The sequence below is a fragment of the Neovison vison genome, chromosome 13, assembly GCF_020171115.1.
Source record: "Neovison vison isolate M4711 chromosome 13, ASM_NN_V1, whole genome shotgun sequence".
NCBI lineage: Eukaryota > Metazoa > Chordata > Mammalia > Carnivora > Mustelidae > Neogale > Neogale vison.
The window spans coordinates 40967005-40991049 of record NC_058103.1 but is presented as its reverse complement, the minus strand read 5'-3'; the positions used below and the strand labels follow the sequence as shown (position 1 = coordinate 40991049).

Sequence of the window (24045 nt, the reverse complement as noted above, 5' to 3'; positions counted from 1 at the left end):
AAGATCTAACCCAGTGCTCCAGTGCCTTATGGAAGATCAGAGTTTATTTTTCTCACACATTATTGGCCAGAAGCAGTTGAGCGTTCTAGGGCAAGTTTGTGGCTCCAGTTCAAGGTCACAGGGAGCCAGGTGGCTTTGATTTTGTTGCCCTGCATCCTTTTAGGGAGTTGCTCTCATTTTCATGATCGATGGTGGCTCTCACTAGCACCAGATCATGTGCCAGCTATCAAAGCAAGAAAGGAGAACATAGAGGGCAACAAACATCTTTTTCAAAGATGTGCCCCAGAAATTACATGAATTCTGTATCCTCACAGCTAGATGCAATGGTGTCAGGGAAAATCTAAAACTCAAGGGCTTTTCTTGCTCAAAGGGGGATGCATATTGGGGTTCAACTAGAACATTTTTGTGGTAATTAAATGATAAGCTTCAGAATACATGTGTGTGCATGCATACTCTCCTACATAGCATTCTTAAGAATAATTAGGGTCTTACATAGAAGGCATTATTGTTTAATGATTAAGATCAAGGGTAGACTTTGAGCCCAGGGAGACCTGAGTTTGAATCTTGGCTCTATCATTGACTAGATGCATAGCTCCTCTAAACATTAATTTTCTCTTCTAAAAATAGAGATGATTTTTATCCCATAGAAATGTTGTAAGGAGCAAATTAAATAATGTGTACTGTTGGATAATAAAGAATTTTTCTGGTCTTTGTCCTGGATTCCTGGCAAGGAGCTTCTAAAATCCTTGAAATTTCTCAAATGTCTTTTTTACTTATGAGCCTCTTGGGCTACCCCTGAGTTTGTGCTATCAAGATGGAGATGGGTCAGGATAGGGGCTGTTACCCAAAAGACCATGTAATTAGAGGGTTGGGGTTTTGGGCCATGTGGTAACAGCCTAATCTCCTGACTTTTTTGGGATTGGGCTAGAGATTGAGTTCATTCATGTAGCCAATGATTTAATATGCTATGAAACTCTGGGAACCAAAACTTAGTGGAGCTTCCTGGTTGGGGAACACAACTGATGCCAGGAGAGTGACACGCTTTGATTCCGCAAGGAGAAAACAAAGAAGCTCTCCATTTGGGACCCTCCCATTCCTCACTCCATGTGTCTCTTCATTCGACTGGTCCTTATCTGTATCCTTTAGAGTAAAACTTTAATAATAAATACAGTGTTTTCCTGAATTCTGTTCATTGGTTCAGTGAATTATCAAGCCTGCAAAGGTTGTGAGAACCCCAAATATGTAGCCAGTCAGTCAGAAGTATGGTGGCCTGGGGACCCCCACATCTGAAGTGAGGGCAGGCTTGTGAAGGACCAGACCCCCACACAGGTGGGGTCTGTGCTAACTTTGGGTGGTTAGAGCCAGAACTGAATTACAGTATACCAGGTGGGGTCAGAAAATGTACAAAATGTTTAGACAGCAACAGGAACCTGTGAGAACTTAATAAAGGCCCATTGCTATTATTGCTTTTAATTTTTCTTCTTCTTCTTCTTTTCTTAAATTTATTTATTTATTTGACAGAGAGAGACCACAAGTAGACAGAGAGGCAGGCAGAGGGAGAAGAGGAAGCAGGCTCCCCGCTGAGCAGAGAGCCCAATGCGGGGCTTGATCCCAGGTCCCCGGGACCATGACCCGAGTGAAGGCAGAGGCCTTAACCCACTGAGCCACCCAGGTGCCCCTCTTATTATTATTAAGATTATCCCTAATTGATTGAGTTACTGGAATATAGTGACATTGAGATAATCTTTAACTATTATTCTGCAGTCCTTCTCATCAGAATCTCATCAATGTTGTCCCAGCCTGTGGCTGGCTCCAAGCCCCTTTCTATGAATAGAGAGCTGAAATGAGGGCCTTGTCTCCAGACCAAGTTAGTCAAGAACACCCAGTTTAAAGGCTTCCACATGAGTGCCACTTACAGAGCACACAGGCTTACGAGCCCCTCAGAATTTGCAGTCACCTGAAGAAGGTAGAGTTTTAGTCAAACTCAAGATCACTTCATGGCTGTATTCTCAGGGCTGCCACCACATGCAAGGCGAATCCCAACTCACAAGGTCTGAAGGCTGAGGCCTGAGGCAAAGAGGAATCACCAATATTGGGTAAGATGTGGGGAAGATTTTTTAAATACATAAGGGTGGTAGAAAAGACATATGACTTGCAGTTTGGTAGCACTGTGTTCCAGCCTAGTCTTTGCGACTAGCCAACTATGTGACTGGGGATGAATGTTCTAATCCACCCAAATCTCAGTTTCTCCCCGTATAAAATGGAACAACAATGAGTCGCTTCTGAGGCAACTGGGAGGAAAAGGAGATGATGCACGTTGAGTATCTGCCACAGCACTCAGCTCGTGAAAGCCATGGCATACATGTAAGTTCCCTTCCCCTTTGCCTCATGGAGCATGGCGGGGATGGAAATCCTTCCACTCACTTACTATTTAAAAAGCCCAGTGCAGAAAGCTTTCTAGGATCGGATTACCAGTTATTCTTTTCCTGAAAGGCAAGTCTTAGGTTACAGTTTTACTGTAAACATCTCCAAAACACTGCAGGCAGAAAGATCAAGGAGATTTGCAGTTCCTAGAAGGATGCATGATATCCCATGAAGGTTCATGTTTCAAGGTTGATCTGCTCGTGGATGGGATTCTGTCATCAGGAGTTTTCTTTCTCCATGTGGCTGCTCAGAAGATAATCTGACCTTCACAGTTTATTCCCCACAATTTGTCCCTTTGCACCCGTCCTGGTTTTGATCACCATGGCCTTTAGAGAACATTCCTGTATGGGATGGGACTGAACTGAACGCTTCCAGTAACGAAGAATCTTCTTATTTACCAGGGCTTTCAACTCTTCATCTCTTCTGTCTCCCCGATGCAAAAAATCCTGCCTGTCTATATTGCCAAAATAGAAATGACTGCAAAGTTCAAGGTCTCTTTCAACAGATAACTATTTATGTGGTGCCCTAGGGAGGCAGGATATGGAGCCTTCCAAAGGAATATGCTTTTATGGTGCACATGGTCTCTAAATTGCTAGGCTTAAAAACATCATTACACTGATACTGATCAATGAGTAATTAAGTATTTGTAATTAAGGATGTGTGCAAACGTTAATTATAAAAATGTTCACTCCAGTATTGCCCAGCGTGCATACTTCATAAAATAATAATTCATTAAAAAGCAGTTAATAGGGGCACCTGGGTGGCTCTGTGTGTTAAAGCCTCTGCCTTCAGCTCAGGTGATGATCTCAGGGTCCTGGGATTGAGCCCCGCACTGGGCTCTCTGCTCCACAGGGGGCCTGTTTCCTCCTCTCTCTCTCTGCTTGCCTCTCTGCCTACTGGTGATCTCTATCTGTCAAATAAATAAATAAAATCTTTTTTTAAAAAAGCAGCTAATAATTACCAAATTCTCTATAATAGAATACTATTTAGCCTTTAAAAATGAAGCTGTAGGGCGCCTGAGTGGCTCAGTGGGTTAAGCCGCTGCCTTCAGCTCAGGTCATGATCTCAGGATCCTGGGATTGAGTCCTGCATCGGGCTCTCTGCTCAGCAGGGAGCCTGCTTCCTCCACTCTCTCTGCCTGCCTCTCTGCCTACTTGTGATCTCTCTCTGTCAAATAAAAAAATAAAATCTTTTAAAAAAAATGAAGCTGTAGAAGTGTATGTTTATTAACACATTGGTATATGAGAAATCTACATGTGCAAAATAATAAAATTATGTATTATATGATCCCATCTTGGTAAAAAAATAAAATTACCTATTTACGTGTTATTTGTATATCATGAAAATGTCAAGGAAAATGTCTAAAAGGACATGTACTTAAATGCAAATGATAGAATTACAACTGATTTTTATGTTCTTTTTTCTTAAATATAGTTTCAGGCTTTCTATAACGAACACACATTACCGGCATACTTTTTTTTTCTTCAAGATTTTATTTTTTAACTAATCTCTACCCCCAACATGAGGCTTGGACTCAAAGCCCCAAGAACAAGGGTCACATTGAGCCAGGCAGGGACCCCTCTGCTGCCATACATTTTTTAAAGCTATTGTTACAATAATTATTTTCTCACGACCAGACTAGGCTCAGTGAGATGTAAGGAAAGCGTAATAAGGCTTCCCAGTGAAAGTGAGTTTATGTGCTGGTAGAGGCCATGTAACAGAAGAGCAAGCCTCAGCTGAACGGGAGGACACTGGTGTCCATCACACACTCTCCTCTGCGCAAGATAACCTTGGGCGAGCCATATCCATTTTCTGTACATCAGTTTTTCCACACAGAAAAGCACAGTGACATTCCACACCTTGATACGCTATCACTGAGATGGGGTGCGAACCTCCTGCATGCTCTGGGTCACAGGAAAAACCCGCACACTGTCAGCACTCTGGATTTCCATTTGTGATGTGAACTGTGGGTTTGTGGGAGTATTTATTTAGTATTCCTATTTATTTTTGCTATTATTAGATTACGTTCTGGAAACTTTTCCATGCATCATGGAGAGCGGCTTCTCTGTGGGTAATCTTGAATTGGTAATCATTTCCATCAGGAGCAGAGTAGCTGTTTTGCTTTTTGCTTCTCTGTTAAGTTCGAGGAGCTCTTTTATAAGTCTCTGTGTTGTGTGCTTTTGCAGGGCAGGCTTTATTAAAGGGAAATTTCGCCAATAGCCCGGCCTCTGACAACAGAACTGGGTAATTCAGGGAGAGGGAAGTTACAAGTTTTTAATGGCTATTTAGACAATCTGAGGACCAATAAAAAGAAAATAAATGACCAAACAGAAACTCCGTAAAATCATATAGTTTGGTCTCCAGCTTTTACGAAGAGTCTTTACAACTTTTACGTGAGACTCCATGGTTCATAGGATTGAATTTTTGTGATGTCTAATGGGATGGAAAAATGCTAATCTCATTATTCAGGAAGAGCGGAGAGCAGGGGGATTGCTACCAATTGTTTCTTCAAATTAAATTTAATAGGATAAACCTGACCTTGGGCGTTTCAATCAGAATAAATAACAATGTTGCTAAGTCTTCAGATGGACTTTGGAGACCATTTTTCTTTCTTTTTTTTTAGATTTTTATTTTTCTGAGAGGGGGCGGAGAGCAGTGGGAGAGTGAGAAAGGGAGAAGTGGATTCCTGGATTCCCCACTGAGCAGGGACCCCGACCTGGGGCTCGATCCCAGGACCCTGAGATTATGACCCAAGCTGAAGGCAGACCCTTAACTGACTCAGTCACCCAGGCACCCCATGGAGACCCTCTTTCTGATTAGCTCTATAACATGCAGTCTTCCCCCTTTGGCAGAAAACTGGAATCCTGGAATTCTGAGGTCCCAGATGATCAACGTCAGGAGGCAAATTATGATTCATTTTCAATTCCAATTTAACCATTAATTAAAGTAGGTATCCTTGGCTGAAAGAACGTTCAGTGCCAGAAAAGCGCAAAAAGGAAATGTGATACACAGTCCTCCTGGAAAGCCACTGCCGGGTTCTATTATCACCTTTATATCTGTTGCTCCTGGTAGCTATAGTAACTAGCATTTAAGACACAAACACAAAAATCAAAGTCCTAGGCTGATGCAATAGTTCTCCAATGGCTTTGTTCCATGTCTAAGATTTCCCTGCCTGCTCTTGCATCATATTTCATGTCCAAAGCCTCGAGTGACTAACATTCTGCTTGGGGATGTGCAGGCTAAGAGGGAAAGGGTAGGATGGAGTCCACCTGCCCTTATAGAGAAAAAAACAAGGTAGATGCCCCATGTCGTTGGGGAGACTCAGCCCCTTCCATGCTCTGCTGGGAAAGGAAGAGGGTTGTCTGCGACAGCTGTTGGATTGTTGTAAGCAGTGCTTGTCCAGGCCCCAATGGGAGCGTGGATGGGATCGGTTCTTTGTTGCCCAGCCACAGACTCACAGGAACCTTGCTTGGGGGTGGGATGGTGGGAGGGGTTGGTTCCAATTCTACCCCAAAAAAAGGACAGATGATTTTTCAAGGGTTGCATTCAGAGTAAAGAAAGAGGAAGGGAGCAGAGTGAAAGAGGGAGGTTAAGCTAGAACTAATACTCTGAGCTTTTCTGGAAATAAAATTGGGCCAGTGATTGTTATCTCGACTTAAATAAGCATTATGGTTTAGTTCATCTATGTTTGTAGCAGATACGGGTGATGTGTTTAAATGGAAAAGTGGTAAATAGAAACCTTCCATTTTCAGCATAAAGAGGTGGCTGACACACGGTATCCGAGACTGACCTCCTAAGTTAAAAGCACACTTTTCTGGCATTCCAGTAATTAAGAAAAATTAGGGCACCTCCCAAACAGGGGAACTTGCAGACCCCAAAGTGTCCCTTCTGGAAGACTACATATGACATTACATAGCAGGGACATTAGCCTTGCTTGAAACAGTTTAACACAGAGAAACCCTTCACTGAACGATAAACTAGTAATTCCCAAGCCTTTCTTTAAAGGGAGCTTAATATTTTGATTGGCAAATGTGCCTGAGGAAGTATTACATTAATAATACTTGCTTTTTACACAGTTCCTTTCTTCATGTAGTCAGAATGATTTATGGTGGATCAGACTCACAGATTGAAAAGAGAATGAATACATTTGAGCTTTTATGACTTGTTCTATCCAAAGAATTCTCTCAAGAAGCACCAAAGCAAAGCCCAGATTCATGCCTGAAGGAGAGGCTAAGTGATGAGAGGCTAAATGATGAAGAAAGTTGCGATATACATAAGGTAATAATCCATTAATCAGATATGGGAAAAATTCGCAATATTTTTTGTTAATGAAGATGATCATTGTAAAGGGACATAAAAATCTATAGCCTATAACACAACTGCTCCATTTCCTCAGGCCCCTGGACTCAACCTCATCTGTTGGGTGAGTTCTCGGACACTGCTAAGTGGAGAGATGGCTTGTAGAAAAGTTCTAGAACTTTCCTGTTTGTTTCAAGTGCCGTGTATGACATTTAGGCCTGAAAACCTCATTTATTCATTAGTTTCATGGTCAGTGCCCATGTAAGGAATAAGTAAGGCGAGGGAACCGGGAGGCCCATCCTGTTTACCTTATCTGCCTTTTTAGTGCTAAGCCTGAAAGAAAAAGCAACCGCAGTGAAAGAGGTATGGCTGTTGGAAATGCTTTTTTGTTTCAGTCAATTGGCAGACAAGTGTATTGTGATTTTTTTTTTTTTAAGATTTTGTTTATTTATTCAAGAGCGATGACAAGTAGGCAGAGAGAGGCAGGCAGAAGAGGGGGCGGGGAAGCAGACTCCCCACTGAGCAAAGAGCCTGATGTGGGGCTCTGTCCCAGGACCCTGAGATCATGACCTGAGCTAAAAGCAGAGGCTTAACCCACTGAGCCACCCAGGCGCCCCTGTAATTTGATTTCTTAATGTAAAGGGACAGAGGCCATTTACTACAGCCATTAGCAAAAGAAGGGTGTGTCTTATTGATTGCTATAGCTAAGAGCCATCCTGATAAATACAAAGTTAACATTTATAAGGGTTATGCCCTGAGCCATACAGACATTCACTACGAGGGACACAGGGAATAAGATCCTTGGGTTTCAGTTAAAGTGACTTCATAAAGCTGTTTGCCTGACCTTTTTTTTTTTTTTTTTTAAAGATTTTATTTATTCATTTGACATGGACAGAGAGAGAACACGGGCAGGAGGAACTGCAGAGGGATAGGAAGAAGCAGACTCATGACTGAGCGGGGAGCCCGATGTGGGGCTCAAAACCAGAACCCTGGGATCATGACCTGAGCCGAAGGCAGAGGCTTAACCCACTGAGCCACCCGGGCACCCGCTGGCTTTTTGAAAACCTCGATTCAAAAACAGCAACCTTCTAAACAAAAGTATGGTGTAAGAAAGTGCTCCAGTTTCATTCTTTTGCAAATTGCTGTCCAATTTTCCCAATACCATTTGTTGAAGAGTCTTTTTCCCATTGGATATTCTCTCGGGCTTTGTTGAAGATTAATTGAACATATAATTGTGGGTTATTTTTGGGTTCTTATTCTGTTCTATTGATCTATGTGTCTATATTTTTGGTGTCAATACAAGATTGTTTTGATGACTACAGCTTTGTAATAGAACCTGAAGTCTAGAATTGTGAGGCCACCAGCTAAGCTGTTCTTTTTCAAGATTGTTTTGACTATTCAGGGTCTTTTGTGGATCTGTAAAAATTTTAGGATTCCTTATTCTAGTTCTGTAAGAAATGCTGTTGGTATTTTGATAGGGTTGCATTAAATATGTAGATTACTTTGGGTAGTATAGACATTTTCACAATATTTGATTCTCTTATCCATGAGCATAGAATGTCTTTACATTTCCTTATGTCCTCTTCAATTCCTTTCATAAGTATTTTATAGCTTTTAGAATATAGCTTTTGCCTCTTTGGTTAGGTTTATTCCTAGGTATCTTATTGTTTTGGGTGCAATTGTAAATGAGATTGCTTTCTTAATTTCTCTTTCTGCTGCTTCATTATTGGTGTATGGAAATGCAACAGATTTCTGTGCATTGATTCTGTATCCTGTGATTTTACTGAATTTGTGTATCCGTCCTAGCAATTTTTTGGTCTTTTGGGTTTTTTTATAGAGTATCATCTGCAAGTGAAATTTTGAGTTCTTCCAGGCTGATTTGGATGCTTTTTGTTGCTGCTGTTGCTGTTGTCTGATTGCTGAGGCTAGGAGCTCCACTTTCCCACACCAAACACACAAATAAATTCAAAATGAATGAAAGATCTAAATGTGAGACATGAAACGATTAAAATCCTAGAGGACAACTCAGGTAGTGACCTCTTTGACATCAGCCATAAGAACTTTTCTTCTAGATATGTCTCCTGAGGCAAGGGAAACAAAAGCAAAAATAAAATATTGAGATTGCTGCATAAATGAAAAGCTTCTGCACAGCAAGGGAAATAATCAACAAAACCAAGAGGCAATCTGTGGAATAGAAGAAGATATTTGCAAGTGACATATCTGAGAAAGGGCTAGTATCCAAAATCTATGAAGAACTTATCAAACTCAAAAATGAATAATACAGGGCACCTGGGTGGCTCAGTGGGTTAAGCCGCTGCCTTCGGCTCAGGTCATGATCTCGGGGTCCTGGGATCGAGTCCTGAATTGGGCTCTCTGCGCAGCGGGGAGCCTGCTTCCTCCTCTCTCTCTCTCTGCCTGCCTCTCTGCCTACTTATGATCTCTCTCTGTCAAATAAATAAATAAAATCTTTAAAAAAAATGAATAATACAATTAAAAAATCAGCGGTAGACTTGAATAAACATTCTTGCAAAGAAGACATACAGATGGCTAACAGATACATGAAAAAAGGCTCCACATCACTGATCATCAGGGAAATACAAATCAAAACTATAAAGAGATCTCCCCTCACACCTGTCAGAATGGCTAAAATCAACAACACAAGAAACAACAGGATGTAGAGAAAAGGGAGGGAATGCAAACTGGTGCAACCACTCTGGGAAACAGTATGTAGTGTCCTCAGACAGTTAAAAATAGAACTACCCTGTGACCCAACAATTGCACTGTTAGGTATTTACCCAATGAATACAAAAATACTAATTTGAAGGGATAAACACACACTAATATTTATAGCAGCATTATCTACAATAGCCAAATTATGGAAACAGCCCAAGTGTCCATTGACTGATGAATGGATAAAGAAGATGTGATATATATGATGTATATACACACAAACACATATGTATAGTGTGCGTGCGTGTGAGTGTGTATAATGGAATATTACTCAACATAAAAAAGAATGAAATCTTGTCATTTGCAATGATATGGATGGAGCTAGAGCATATTATGCTAAGCAAAAAAAGTCAAATAGCATATGATTTCACTCATATGTGGAATTTAAGAAACAAAACAAATGAGCAAAGGGAAAAAAAGAAGAGAGAGGGAGACAAACCAAGAAACAGACTCGACTAGAGAGAACAAACTGATGGTTACCAGAGGGGAGGTGGATGGGGGTTGGGTGAAATAGGTGATGAGGATTAAGGAGCGCATGTGTTGTGAGGAGCACTGGGTGCTGTACGGAAGTGTTGAATCACTATATTGTACACCTGAAACTAATATCACACTAGGTTAACTAAGTGGAATCTAAATAAAAACTTTTTTTTTTAAGATTTTATTTATTTGACAGAAAGAAATCACAAGTAGGCAGAGAGGCAGGCAGAGAGAGAGAGGGGAGGAAGCAGGCTCCCTGCGGAGCAGAGAGCCCAACGTAGGACTTGATCCCAGGACCCTGGGACCATGACCCAAGCCAAAGGCAGAGGCCCCAACCCACTGAGCCACCCAGGCGCCCCTAAATAAAAACTTTTTAAGAAAAGTATATAAAGGCACTAAAGGCAGGCTTGAGGGAGTCAAGTGGGCTGGGGAGGGGTTCATTCCATCAGGGTACTAAAAGTCCAACGAAAGCCAACACCCTACCTGTCTTGATCCCCCAGAGACACCCCAGATCTCAGGCTTAGATGTACCAGAGAGACCTGATTCCAATTCATACACGTGTGACCTATGGCAAATCACAATCTCCCTGAACCTCAACTTCTTGTCCATAAATTGTTGTCCATGGATCAGTATAATAACTTAAAGTACATGAATTACTTACTTAGCACAGTGCCAACTATATGTGAGGCCTTCCCTTTCCCTCTTCAATTTCACTGCCCTTCCATTTCTTTCTCTGCTTTAGACCTGCAGGGCAATATGAAGACTGTTCTTTTGCTTATAAATACATACGTTTGCTCAATACTTTTTTTAAAAGATTTTACTTATTTGTTTATTTATTTGAGAGTGTAAGCATGAGCCAGGGAAGGAGCAGAGGGAGAGGGACAAGCAGACTCTGCGCTGAGTGCAGAGCCTGATGTGGGGCTTGAACCGAGGACCCCAACATCTTGACCTGAGCTAAAACTAAGAATCGGATATCCAACCAACTTAGCTACCCAGGTGCCCTCATTTGCTCAACATTTTATCAGTTGTTGGGCTTCTGATTTTTCCACAATTGAGAAAGAATCATGAGTAATGCAAATAAAGGACATGTCAGAGGTGGGCATTCCTATATTCATTCTTTCTACAGATGCTTGCTGTATTGATTGTGCCAAGAGCAGAGCCAAACTTGTTCCCTGTCTGTGTGGGGTGGAGTTGGGGGGTGGGAAAGTGTCGAGGCAGGGTGGGACACCACAATCAGCTCCAAAAAAGAGGTAGCGCTTGAATTGAATCTTGGAGGGAAGAGTGGGTTAGAAAGAGGAGGGTGGGGAGGGAAGAAGGCCCCATAAAAGCAACACATTTCAGTTGTCTATTCTCAAACATGAGCAGCCAGAGATTGCCACTCTCTCAGGAAAGCTCCTAACATGAAAATCAAAGATTAACCCCCAAACTGGGGGAAAAAAATAGTACTTTGAGGAAATAAAAATGTAAGAAGAGCTCTTCTGAAGAGATTATTAATAACTTTATTGAAATTAGGGACGATATAGGGGTTCCTGGTTGGCTCAGACAGTTGAGCGGCTGCCTTCAGCTTGGGTCATGATCTGTGGGTCCTCAAATGGAGCCCCACATGCTCAGCTGGGAGCTGGCTTCTCCCTCTCCTTTGGGCCCTCTACTTTCTTGCACTCTGTCTCTCTCTCAAATAAATAAATAAAATCTTTTAAAAAATTAGGGAAGATATACCCATGAAACAAGAACAGAATGCTATAAAAAATCAAAGAACAACAAACAAAAATCTTTTGGAAATAAAATTTTTTTTTTTTTTAAAGATTTTATTTATTTATTTGAGAGAGAGCATGAGCGAGGAGAAGGTCAGAGAGCGAAGCAGACTCCCCATGGAGCTGGGAGCCTGATGTGGGACTCGATCCCGGGACTCCGGGATCATGACCTGAGCGGAAGGCAGTCGTCCAACCAACTGAGCCACCCAGGAAATAAAAATTTTTAAAGCAGGATCAAAATGAGATGAAAAGGGAAAACTAAGGGAATAAAGTAATCTGACTTTTAAGATGGACAAAACTGGATCCTATTACTATGTTCTAGATTTTTTTTTCTTCATAAAAGTCTATACACTAGAATTATTTCTAATACCCCAAAGAACTGACTATGAGAGAGCTGATGGTCTCCCAAGGATGAGGGAGTGTTGAGGAAAAGTAAAAGATTTTATTTCTATCTCTTAGTCTAGAGATGAAAATTGTTGTCTCCCATCCTTGGTCACAAAATCATGTCTCCCATCCTTGCTCACAAAATCATGTGGCAAAAGGTGGTGGGACTCTGTATGTCATCTGTTAAAGAACACTTTTACTCAAGGATAAAATAGTGCCTCTGATACAAGTATAAAATAAACATGTGAAAAGTATTTTTTTTTCCCCTAATACTGAGAGAACTAGCTGGATACTATAATTGGTTGAGAAGAGAACTCAAAGTACCACATACTTTGTAGTCAGAAAAGGAAAGCTGAAATAACTTTGAAGGACAAATCTCAGAAAGTAGGTTTTATTTGCCTTACTTTCTAATACCCAACTCTGAAAAGAAGCTAGGGAGTGTGTTAAAAATGTTAGTAATATTTTCTCAGTTTTGAGCTTTTCTTATTTGCTTTTTTGTTTGTCTGCTGATTAACATCTTCGCCTACAACATGAAGGGTTATTCTTTAAGGGTAATCTGCCTAGATAGCAAACATTCTGTGCCTTAGAAAAATGTTCTGGACTCCATGTTTATTTTATTGTATCCTTTATTGTTTAAACACCTCCTCCCAAAGAATCCTCACTTATAATAGAGCTAAGGTTCATTTTAATCATGTTAGTTTCGTGTTTATTTTTAAATGCTTTATTGCCACTTTGACTAAACAGGTAAACAAGTGCTCTATCAGAGCACCCACCAGCTCATCTTAACTGAATATCCAAGCTTCTCTGATAACTTTTTTGACTTCTGTGCTTCCCAGAAAGTGGGCTGGCCCTTGACAAAATTGTTAATTAGGTGAATTCTTTTTCAGTTTATTCCTTTTACATTCTAATTTCTATTTTTTTTCTGGTTCCATACAGCTCCTTTCAAGGACCCAACACCAGGAAACGCACTTTCAGTTGTCTAAGGTATTGTCTTACCCAAGTGAAACCTATGCAACTGCTGCTGAATATTTTCCTTTCTCCTAACTCCTCTATCAAAACCCACCTGCCCTGTGCTTACCTCCCTAGAATTCCTATTCTCTCTTAATCTGATGAACTCTTTCATGGTAAGGAATTAATAATGTCCTTTCCCAAGTATCAGTTGCATTTTAGCAGAAGAAAACACTAAGATGTATTTAAATAGTGTGTTTAAAAACTAGATACATTTAAATACTTGCTCTACCTACATTAGCAGACATGGACTATTCCTGGACTCAAGTAGCTTACGTTCTATTAAATTAAGTCAATGTGGTAAGTGCTATAGTGAAGCTGTATACAAAAAGTCCCAGAACCCCTCACCTTTATGTTCAAATGATTTTTAAGAAGGGTGTGAAGATGATTGAATGGGAAAAATAAGAGTCTTTTCAACAAATGGTACTGGGACAAGTGAATATTTACATGTTAAAAAAAAAAAGTTGAACCTTTCTCACATACCATATGCAGAAATTAACTGAAAATATATCAAAAATCTAAAAGTAAGAGTAAGCTGGAAAACTCCAAAGAAAATATTAGAATAAGCCTTCATTCCCTGGGTTAAGCAATGGTTTTCTAGATACAATACCCCAAACATAAACAACCAAATTAAAAATAAATAAATCAATTTTCATCAGAATTATGAAAAACTTTTGTGTTTCAAAGGACACCATCAAGAAAGTGAAAAGACAACACACAGCATGGAAACAAATACTTGCCCATCAAATCTATGATAAGAGTCTAATATCCAGAATATGTAAAGGACTTCAGAACAGACATTTTTCCTAAGAAGACACACAAATGACTAATAAGCATATAAAAAGATGGTCAACTTCGTTAATCATTAGAGAAATGCAAATCAAAATCACAAGGAGATATTTCATCATGCAAATTAAGATGGTGTAATTAAAAGAACAGACAATAACAACTGTTGAGAAGGTTGTAGAAAAATCGAAATCTTCATACACTGCTGGTAAGAATGTAAAATAGTAGAGACACTTTGAAAAACACTTTGGTAGTTCCTTGAAATGTTAAACATAGAGTTTCTACAGGACCCTGACATTCCACTCCTAGGTATATACACAAGAGAAGTGAAAATATGTCCATACAAAAACTTGTACATGAATGTTCATACCAGAATTGTTCATAATAGCCAAAAACTGGAAACAGCCCACAAGACTATCAATTGGTGAATGGATAAACAAAATGTCTCATATCTGTATAGTGGAATATTATCTGGCCATAAAAAGGGCAGACTGATACAAGCTGCAACATGAATAAACCATAATAATATTAAACTAAGTGAAAGAAGTCAGTCACAAAACTAGAGTGTATGATTCTGTTTCCGTGAAATATCCAGCATAGGCAAAACCATAGAGAAAGAAAGTAGGTGAATGTTTGCCCCTCTCAGGGGCTGAGAGGAGTGAGGGAGTGACCACTAATGGATACATCGTTTCTTTTAGGGGTGATGAAATGTTCAGAAATCAGATTGTGGTGATGGTTGCATAACTCAGAATATTCTAGAAGCCACTGAACTGTATGCTTTAAATGAGTGAATTGTATGGTTTGTGAAACATATCTCCATATATCTGTATATGAAAAAGTCCCAGAAATATGAAGTAAATTTGAAGAGAAGGGAAGTCTTTATGGGGGCAATGAATTTTACCTATGGATTAAAGGCAGAAGAACAGTTTTCTGCATAAAGTAAAAGGACTTTTCAGCCAGAGAGAAAAGCAAGGCATTGTGAACTACATGGTACAGTTGACCCTTGAACAACACTGGTTTGTGGGTCCTCTTATACCTGGAGTTTTCCAATAAGTACTGTTCAGAACTGTAAATATACTTTCTCTTCATTATGATTTTCTTAATAACATTTTCTTTTATCTACCTTCATTATAAGAATATAGTATATAACATAACTGAAAGATGTTTATCAACTCTGTTATCAGTAAGGTTTCAGTAGGATATTAGTAATTAAGCTTTGGGCAGTGAAAGTTACCCATGGATTTTCAACAGCTCAAGAGTCAGCGCCCTAGGCCCGCCATGTTGTTCAAGAGTCAGCTATGTTTGGGAAATGTGTGACTGATGCCCAATGCCTAAATGCCTAAAAAAAAAAGGTTTATGGGAAATAAGAATAGAAAGTAGGATATTTGCCTGGGTGGATTAGTTGCTTAAGCCTCTGACTCCTGGATTTGACTCAGGCTGTGATCTCAGGGTCATGAGATTAAGCCCTGTGTCTGGCTCCACGCTCAGTGGGGAGTGTGCTTTGAGGTTCTGTCCCTCTCCCTCTGCCCCTCTAGCTCATGTTCTCTCTCTATCTATCTATCTCAATTAAATAAGTAATCTTTTAAAAAAAAAGGTAAGAAAGGAAAGGAGGGCCTGGATTAGCCAGTCCCTTCAGGATAGAGAAGGAGTGACCAAAAAGGGGTAATCAAAGAGCATGAAATAAAGAGATTGATCACAGAGGTGTGGACAGAGGTAAAAAGAATCCAAAGGGGATGATAAAGCTCACCTCAGACCAACAACAGCAGGAAGTTGTTATGGTCCCAAAGCCTAAGGGGCCAACGTAGGAGAAAATGACCAGAGTTTAGTGAGAACCATAGCTATAGGAAAGAATCAAATTGATTTGGACATTAGGTAGAGGAAGGAAGACACTGCCAAACCTGAGAGGAAAGAAACCCAAGCGTAGGGCAAGGGAGGGAGTACCACGATTGTTGTCTTTCCCACCCTCCTGTCTCCTGTCAGCTGACCCACAGGGCGAAGCACAGAACCTGTTGATACAGTCCACATGGGTCAGCCGCTTGGGGTGGAGAGCCCGGCCCAGTGGGAAGAGTGAGTCTGGAGAGGAAGCAGCTCAGGCCCAGATCATAAAAGGCTTGTGGGCCTTGCCAAGCCGTCTGGACTTTGTCCTGTAGACAGGAAAAAAAAAACCATAAAAAGTGTTTAAGTAGGGAATGACTGCAATGTGATAGTTTAGATGGGGAGAGCCTAAAACTGGTTCTTAAAGTGTGGTACCAAGACCAGCAGCATCTGTGTCACCTGGGAACTTGTTAGAAATGCAAATTCTTGCGTTTCCTCACTAAATTATGGGAGTGGGACCCAGCAGTCTGTATGCTAACAAGCAGATATCTTCGAGTGTGATTCCAGTGTGTGCCAACATTGGAGAACCACAGGCCTAGAACATTATTCCTGAGTCACATGTTCAGCAGAATTACTAGAAAATATGTATGTGTAGTAGAGATGGCTAGAAATAGTCTGGAGGGATATACTTCAAAATATTAATAATTCTTATCTCTAGGTGGTAAAATTGCATGAGTTTTACTTTCTTCTTTTATTTGTATTTTAATGGATTTTCATAATGCACATGCATTTTGACATAAGAAACATAAGTTATTTAAAAGAGAAGGCAGTGCTCACTTTGGGAGCATGTACTAAACTTGGAACAATACAAGAAGATTAGCATGGCCCTTGCACGAGGAGGACATGTATATTCATCATATGGTCCATATTTTTAAAAATAATCAAAAAACAAAAGAGAAGGCAAAAAATATAATGGAAATATGTTAATACTTATTCCCTTAAATTTTTAAAAATACGTGTATATAACTAAATTATCATAAGCAAAGTTAAAAGATGTCAAGCTGAGAAGAATTTACAAATTATATGACAGTGGGTTAATAAGAAAGAGAATATCCCAATATAAAAGTTGGCTAACGTCAGAAACCATAGTCTAAAAGAGAAGAAATATGAATAAGAATGTGAATTTTTAAAAATGTGGATATGATTTTTAAAAAATAATTAACATTGCTAATAATCAAAGAAATGAAAAATAAAACCAAAAAGGCACATTTTTTGCTTATCTGATTGACACAGATTTGAGTAATCCAGAGTTTTATGAGAGTGTGGAAAATGAATATTTTATCATGGTTTCAATAAGAATATAAAGAGTTATAAATTTTTAGATGCTAATTTCAAAATATCTTCTGAAAGCCTTGAAATACAGTTTTTGATCAGATAGGGATTTTCCCTGAGAAATAATCAGATAATTGTCCATAAGTGTATGTTTACTTTGAAAACACTAAGATGTTTAAACATTGAAGATGCTTAATTGCACTCCTAATCTGAGAAACTGGATTGAAAACAGTAAGCTATATTTCATCTATGACACTGTAAAAGCTTAACATTTTTTCCAAATTCAAGCATTGTACAGGTTCTGAAAATACAGAAATAGGTTGTTGGTAGGAAGATAACTAGGTATATCCATTTTGGAAGACAATTTTGACACTGTCTATTTAAAAAAAAACTATGCTAAAAAAAACAAAAAAACGCTATGCTTACTCCAACCCAATGACTCTACCTTTGGTGTCTAACCTACAGAAAAAGATACAAATCTACAAAGAGAAAGAAATAAGCATGTGCATGCTCACCTACTCTTTGTAATAACCCCCCCCCCAAGAAAGAGGAGGAGCAGCCTAAATTTGCATACATAAGGAACAGATAAATAAGAGATAGTAATATTGTAATATAAAGGAATGAATTCGATTTCTGTAGAATTACATAGGAACAGATTATCAGAAAGATTACTGAATGAAAAAGCAAACTACAGAATGATATATGCGGAACAATACTGGTCTATGTAAAAAAAAATAAGACTTTACTAAATGTTTTTGATACATATATGATATGTGTATATTATGTATAAAAATGGATTATAATGTGCACCAAACTCATCATAGTTATTTCCTCTGCAGAGAAAGGAGGGGACCAATTTAGAAGACAGTCACCAAAGGGAGTTTTCATTTTCCTCCTTTTTTTTTTTTTTAAGATTTTATTTATTTATTTGACAGACAGAGATCACAAGTAGGCAGAGAGGCAGGCAGAGAGAGAGGAGGAAGCAGGCTCCCTGCTGAGCAGAGAGCCCCGTGGCTTGATCCCAGGACCCTAGGATCATTACCTGAGCCAAAGGCAGAGACTTCAACCCACTGAGTCACCCAGGCACCCCAGCCCTCCTCCTCTCTTTTTTAAAAAGAAGAATATATGTATACTTGAAAAATATTTATATACATGGAAAAGCTGGGAAATAATGTGTTGAAACATCAATAGTAATTAATTTTGGGTAATGGGAAATGGGTATTCGTTTCTGCTTTTTATGTTTTATTTATTAAAAATTCAAGCTCTTCCCCCAAAAGAGATGTATATAAAGAATCTTTGCCATAGCCTTGTTGAAGAAGAAGGGGAAGGAGGAGAAAGAGGAGGAGCGGGAAGAGAGGAAGAAGGGAGGGAGGGACGGCGGGGGGGGGGGGTAGGAAGGGAAGAAGGAAGGAAGGGAAAAAGAAAGAAAAGAATCTGAAAGTCTCTATCGTATATGATTCTGGCTGCTAGGGGTTAGGGGAAGGAGGGATGGAGGAATACAGAGGATTTTTAGGGCAGTGAAACCACATTGTATGATATTTTAATAGTGGATGTGTGTCATCTTATATGTATTCAAACCCACAGTATGTATAACACCAAGTGTGAATCCTAATGTAGACTTGGGACTTTGGGTGATAATGATGTGTCACTATAGGCTCAGCATAACGAGTGTGCCGCTCTGGTGAAGCGGCTCTTTCTTTCCCATAGAAAGCCAACCGGGAGGCTGTGCATATGTAGAGGCAAGGGGTTTATGGGATATCTCTGTACCTGCTTCTAGGTTTTTCTGTGAACCTAAAACTACCCTAAAAAAATAGTCTATTAAAAAAAAAAACCACGACAACTTAAAAGTTCCAATGTAGAGGGCTGATATAAATATGGTAGAAGAAAGGTATGGTATACCTTTCCTTTGGTAGAAGAAACTATCGTTAAAAACAATGATAATATGGGGACACCTGGGCGGATCAGTCAATTAAAGCCTCTGCCTTCAACTCGGGTCATGATCCCAGGGTTCCGGAATCAAGTCTCGCATCGGGCTCTCTGCTCAGCAGGGAGCCTGCTTCCCTTCCCCTCTCTCTCTCTGCCTGCCTCTGCCTACTTGTAATCTCTGTCTGTCAAAGGAAAAAATAAAATCTTTTTTAAAAAATGATAATATGAAGACATAAGCTTACAGGTAAGTATAAGATTAAAGTTTTTAAAAAGGCAGGTGCAGAGACGCCTGGGTGGCTCAGTCGTAAATCATCTGCACTGGCTCAGGTCACGATCCTGGGGTCCTGGGATCAAGTCCCACATCATCAGGCTCCTTGCATGGTGAGAAGCCTGCTTCTCCCTCTACTCCCCTGCCCCCTGCTTGTGCTCTCTCTCTGTGATGAATAAATAATTAAGATCATTTTTTTTAAAAAGCAGGTACAAACAGAATTAATGTTAGGAATCCATTTTCTGAAAAAGAAACGAACATTTCTGAACGATGGATCTATGCCAAAGTGTCTTATAGTTTATCTGTATTTTCTCACTTACTTGAAGAGAGCCTTATTAATTAAAAAATAAAACTGACAAAAGGAAAAAAATCTAGCAAGGACAGGGAAGAAAAATAAGTCAATGGCACACCTAGTATTGCCCTAGGTGATAATTTGATTTTTATTTGGCTTCTATGCTTCCCTTTTGTTATTTTAAAACATACACACACACAACTGTCCAGCAGCTTTTCCCAAAAAGACAACCAGAACTTCATGCTGCCACAAGAACCCCTCTGATGGACAAAAAAGGATTGCAAACATGATTTCAAGTGGAAATGCAAGTGATTTATTGCATTACCTCCTAATGTGGGACAGCTGCAGACACAGCGATGCATTCCATGTATAGGAACCTGCTTTCCAGTAGCCACCAGAATTTCTAAACCAGAGAAAGCCAAGCCACCTGACTCAGAATCACCTGGAGGGCCTCTTGTTCCACACAAATTCTGACCCTTGGGGCAAGAGGCCCAGGCACCAGCAGAAATAAATATTCTGGAAGATTTCTAATGTGCTCTCAAACTCAAAAACCTTTGCCAGAGACGAATCACCGAATCACCGGGGTTTTTCAGAAGCGTAGATTCTTCATTAAAGGGCCAGTCCTAACCATCGAGGTGAGGATAGCACACAGCAGCGTCTTTGAGCTCACTTTGAAGAGTTCCAACACCAGAGAGGTAGAAGCTATTGTTATCAGTTACGCTCCCTCAGAGGCAGAGCCTTGGCATTTCACAGATGACTAGAGACAGAAGGAAATGCTTCCAGAATGACTTATCTTTAGGTAGCCCCTGATAGGAGAGATAGTATGGGTCAGGGAATTCCTCTCCATCCAAAGCACCAAGGAATGGAGCGGGGAACTAGGGCCAGGCCTATCACATAGGTGATGAGCATGTAAGGACATAAATCAAACTTCCCAGAATGCAGGGAATTCTTTTGATTGCATCACAAAGAAAGTCTGCTTTTGACAAAGGATTGTCTTCAGTCCCTAAGTACCTCAGGATGATAACAAGCCCCGCTAAATAGTCCTCAGAAAACTTTAAAGATTTATTTATTTATTTGACAGACAGAGATCAGAAGTCGGCAAGAGGCAGGCAGAGAGAGAGGAGGAAGCAGGCTTCACACAGAGCAGAGAGCCCGATGCGGGGCTTCAGAAAACTTTAAAAATGATTTGCCTTCTCCCTTTACTGCCTCTAACCTGTTTCTGACTGTAGGATGTAGAGACAGGATAGGAAAGCAAAATGTCCCCTCCCCAGTAAATGTGAGTTTTAGTGCACATGGAGCACCCTGCAGGGTGGAATGTTCTAGATCTCCAGTGTTCTCTATGTAACCACTGATCACGTGTGGCTAGTGAGCACTTGCAATGTGGCTAGTAAGAACTGATATGAGCTGTATGCGTAAAATACACATATTATGAAGACAGTGTAAAAAAAAATGTAAATTGGGGCGCCTGGGTGGCTCAGTGGGTTAAAGCCTCTGCCTTCAGCTCAGATCATGATCTCAGGGTCCTGGAATCGCCCCATTAGGCTCTCTGCTTAGCGGGGAGCCTGCTTCCCTTCCCCCTCTCTCTGCCTGCCTCTCTGCCTGCTTGTGATCTCTGTCAAATAAATAAAGTTTTTTTAAAAATGTAAATTACTTAGTTTTTGATTACATGTTGAAAAGATATTATTAAAATTGCTCTCTTGTGTTTCTTCCTACTTTTTTTTTAATGTGGCTACTAGAACACCTCAAAATATATATGTGACCTGTATTTCTATCAGACAGCAGCGCCTGGGAATGAAAAAGTAAGCAGGTACAGCCTAGCAAAAAATGTAAGTAGGAGAAGGGTACTCTATTGCTTTTCAACCTATCCCAAACAGAAGCACAGCTTCCATTTCAAAACGTCTCTCTCTGAACTTCTCTCAGGTTGCCAAGATTTCTCTCCTTTCCTTTGGTGACATTCCTTGCGGTGAAATGAGAGATGCACTCTTACATTCACTTTTTTCATCTTTCAGTTCCTCAAGGTCAGGGGCCATGGTGCCTTCTGTGTTTTGCATGGCTCTTCCCCCACCATGAATGCAAGATAAAGATGTGACCCACAACGATCACCATCTGTGCAAACTCCCTTCTATTGTTCATACCTGGTGGGTGTTCATCAACATTTGTGGTTGTTCATTAGGGCTCAGGTTTATCGATGAACGACCATAGCTAATTGATGAGCATTTATTGCTAATGAGTAGAGGCTGATTGAGAGATGATAATGGAGTTCCAGTTAACTCTGAACAATAGATCAAAAGGCAATTCAATCACCAGAAGACACCTGTTATATGTGCCAAGCATAGGGTCGTAAGTATACATTTAACCAGGAAAAAAAAGAAGCAGTGAGATTAGAATTGTGCAGAGTACGCATTCAGTAACTGCAGGAGGAAGACTTTGGCCCGAGAAGGGTAAAATTCCTCGGTAGAAGGAATTTTAGACGTTAAGTTTAGGTTTTAGAGCTGATTAAGACAGTCTCCTAAGTCGGGCAAAGCTGGAGTCTGTTGTAGCTCTTTGTGTGTTTAATTACACGTTGAGCTCTTCCTATTTAAATGATAGCTTGTGCACGTGTACATACATCTACTCCAGAACACGCGTGTGCACATGCACACGCACACACACACGCACGTTGCTCACATACTTCGCCTCACACTACCCCCCTTCTACGGCTTAAAGCTCCACACTTCCAAAAAAAACCCCTCATGGGAAACAAGGAGCTTTTCAAATATGAATCTGAAAAAATTTAGAGGATTATAATGTTTAATCTTAAAACATTCGTTCTTCTGCTGCTGCTCGTACCAGTGGGCAATTACCAAAACAAGGATTAACTAAAATCCGACTTTGGCCAGTTGGTAGGCGGGGCAGCTGTGGGTCAAAGGGAGGAGTTTGTGAAAATCGCAAACACATTTTAAAGGATTAAGCAACTCGTTTGCAGTGTTTCTGTGAGACCTACCCCCATTCCCTCCTCTTCCAATGCCTCTCGCCTGCAACCCCCAATGTTTACTCTGCCTTAGTTTTCGTGTTGTTTGTTTTTAAATGTCGCAACCCAGGGCCAACTAGAGATAACCTGTGTTTGCAAGATTCATTTTTTTAAAAATTAAAATGATTCTAGAAACTTAGGAGCTATCAGCCATTCCCACATTTGTGTGAACTTGTTCAATGACACCTAAGACCAGCTGTGCTGGAGAAATAGATGGAGGGGCTCTGACCGAGGGGAGGAGAGGACACGTAATCTGTGGGACTTGGAGCCCTTTCGGAATTCAGACAGACCTTGGAAGGTACCATGGTGGAGAACACCTAGTGCCACAAGGAAATGCAAGCCTGGTGAGAAGGGAGGGAGAGGGGCCCAAAGCAAGGTGAGGAAATGGATTAGGATGCACTTCACCTGGTTCAGATTTTCCTAGGGCACCACCGATGGGCTCAGGAGAAGGAAAAAGAATACTCTTTCCTCTCTTCTGCCCTCTGTCTTCCTGCAGACAGTCCACTTTCCCCACCATTCAGACACTAGCACGATTAATGCTATGACTAGCTCTATTCTGTGGTCTGTTTGCTTTTTTGGTCTAGCCTGGGAACCTGATCACCATTTAAAACATTAAATTTTTTTTAAGATTTTATTTATTTATTTGACAGAGAGAAAGAGATCACAAGTAGGCAGAGAGGCAGGCAGAGAGAGAGAGAGGGAGAAGCAGGCTCCCCGCTGAGCAGGAGCCTGATGCGGGGCTGGATCCCAGGACCCTGAGATCATGATCTGAGCTGAAGGCAGAGGCTTTAACCCACTGAGCCACCCAGGTGCCCCTAATTTTTTTTTTTTTTAAGAAAAAACAAATATTCTCAATTGCAAGCCTGTGAAATAGGCACAAAATGGACTTTGGGGACAATATAATTCTTAAGATATAAACTACCCATATATATAGTTTGGGTAATAGCCTCATGCTTCTAATAAAGTCATCTTCATCCTCTTGCGATGATTAATTTATGATCTTTTAATAAAAAAGTAATTTTTAATGAACAAAAATTCATTTCATAAAAAAAAACACATTATCTTTTTAAGATCATTTTTATCATTACTCTGCAGACCACGGAAAATGGTTTTAAGAACAGCATGTGGGGCCCTGTTCTAAGCTGCTGCTCTTTACTAGTGTGGTTTTTCTAGAATTCTCTCTGCATTCCATCTGATGATACCTACAATGCCAGGCTGAGTTCCTCTCTTCCTGGTTCAAAACCACTCACCCCTGCTAAGCCTATCACCATGTTTCTCTTTCCTGTTTGAGGGAAAATTCTCAGCTCCCTGCACCCAGGAAGGAATTGGGTCTTTTCTCGGCTCAGGGTCTGATGCCACACTTCTGCCCAAGTTGAGTAAAATGACAAATGTATTTCATGTCTGGAACTCCACAGAATGGAGCCACAAGAGAAAAAAAATACAAAGCATTGCATAGCATTTTGAGGAGGGTTGTTCTGTTTTATTACCAATGCAGAGGATGGAGGGTGCCGGTAAATGGCTAACAATGGGATCTGCAGGGGCA

The 24045-nt window shown here is 40.4% G+C and overlaps 1 non-coding gene across 1 annotated transcript; it reads left to right on the top strand.

Moving 5' to 3' along the window:
* The first annotated feature begins 16505 nt into the window (after positions 1–16505).
* Positions 16506–16607, top strand: LOC122894884. The gene has a single exon (XR_006381890.1). It is a non-coding gene; the product is annotated as a U6 spliceosomal RNA (small nuclear RNA).
* The last annotated feature ends 7438 nt before the right edge of the window (positions 16608–24045 follow it).